This window comes from Trichechus manatus, unplaced genomic scaffold (genome assembly GCF_000243295.1).
Source record: "Trichechus manatus latirostris isolate Lorelei unplaced genomic scaffold, TriManLat1.0 scaffold00007, whole genome shotgun sequence".
In the NCBI taxonomy this organism is placed as follows: Eukaryota; Metazoa; Chordata; class Mammalia; order Sirenia; family Trichechidae; genus Trichechus; species Trichechus manatus.
In genome coordinates, this window is record NW_004443943.1 from 14161985 (window position 1) to 14164003 (window position 2019).

General features: G+C 40.1%; 1 pseudogene; it reads left to right on the forward strand.

The window, feature by feature from the left end:
• Positions 1-462: 462 nt before the first annotated feature.
• On the forward strand, positions 463-605 carry LOC101353973 (short transmembrane mitochondrial protein 1-like; annotated as a pseudogene).
• Positions 606-2019: the final 1414 nt, after the last annotated feature.

Sequence of the window (2019 nt, forward strand, 5' to 3'; positions counted from 1 at the left end):
GTCTCTCTGCTCACTTCTCTCTTTTTATATCTCTTTAAGATTGACTTAAAACACAACCTAATCTTGTAGCTTGAGTCCTGCCTAATTAACATAACTGCCTCTAATCCTGCCTCATTAACATCATAGAGATAGGATTTACAACAAATAGGAAAATCACATCAAATGACAAAATGGTGGACAATCACACAATACTGGGAATCATGACCTAGCCAAGTTGACACATATTTTTGGGAGACACAATTCAATCCATAACACCTGCCCTCCTTTCTCCATAGTCAGGAGGAGTGTGACAAAGCTAAGGGCACTTCGTAAGCTCTTTCCCTACTCACAGCACAATTAATTCCAACTCATAATGTCTCTTTCTCATTAAAAAGTGGACACACGGGGCCAGGGAGGCAGGCTCAGACCATCCTTCAGACCTGCAGTCCCGGTTCAAGCCTCTTTGCCCTCCCCACTGACATCATGCTCCAGTTCCTGTTTGGATTTACTTTTGGCAACATTGGTGGAATATATCTGCTCAGAACTATGACATACCAAACCTGGCCAAAAAACTTGAAGAAACTAAGAAGAACTTGGAGGCCAAGAAGAAGCTGCCTACTTCATGAAGCGACTTGGTTGCCCGTGGATACACTGATCCAACAGTCGGAGGTCCTCCTTACCGTCGAACCAAAGCAACCTGTTCTCATCGCAGCCTCCTCGAGGTTCTTCTTTGCTAGACCCTGAGTTGCCTTAGAGCAAAAATGGGGCCACCGGTTAAGAGCTCCCCATACATTCCCCACATCCTCCCTTCTCCTCACCCTTTTTCCAGATGCTTGGGGGATCCTAGACTGGATTATGGTGCTAGATTAGTAAACGTGACCTTCAATTAGTAGTCTCTACTTTGTTTTTTTTGGGATTTCTACTACCTTTTTCCAAAATAAAATTTGATGAGTTTCGTATAGCTGATCAGATATAAATAATGCTAATTTCACAGTTACAGCAGTTATTATAGGTGCTTAGTAACCATTTGGTAATAAATTATGTTGTTTCAAAGTAATTAAAATTAAAACAAAGTGGACACATGCTTATGCTTTTTAGTCATTCTCTCTTTTTCACCTTTTGTTTCTATGGGTGGTACAAATGGTTGAGCATTGGACTACTAAAGGAAAGTTTGGTGGTTCAAACCCACCCAGAAGTGTCTCAGAAGTAAGGCCTGGTGAATTTCTTCCGAAAGGTCACAGCCTTGAAAATCCTATAGAATGTACTTCTACTCTGCACACATGGGGTCACCATGAGTTGGAATCAACTCAACGGCAACAACAACCTCTTGTTTTCCTTTTGGACCTCAAAACAACAAAATAAAATATGATCTTTACTAAGATTATAGTAGCAAAGAACAGTGCTAGTGATACACTTTTATTAACTTTTTATTTTGAATAAATTTAAACTTACAGAAAAGTTGCAAAAGTAGTATAGACAGTTCCCATTTACCCCTTACTCAGCTTCCGCTGATGCCACTTTCTTATATAACCATAGTATAATGATCAAAACTAACAAATTAACATTGGTACAAACTACTGACTTTATTAAAGTTTCATTAGTTTTTCCACTTATGTCCTTTTTGTATTCTAGAATCCAACCCAGGATCCCATGTTGCATTTAGTTGTCATAGCTCCTGTATTAGTTTTCTATGCTGTGTAATAAATTACTATAAATTTAGCAGCTTAAAGCAACACACATTTGTTATCTCACAGTTTATGTGGGTCAGAAGTTACGGCTTTGGGGCCTCTGCTTAGGATCTCACAAGGCTGCAATCAACTCCCCAGGACTGGGTTCTCATCTAGAGGTTCAACTGGGAAAAGATCTACTTCCAAGCTTTCTCAGGTAGTTGGCAGAATTCATTTCCTTGAGACTGTAGGGTTTGTGGAAGCTTCTATCCATTGGATAGAAGCAACTTGCAGGTCCCATTCACACTCAAGAGGAGGAGATTGCACAAAGGCAAGAATATCAGGAAGAGGGATCATGGGGACCGTCTTAAAG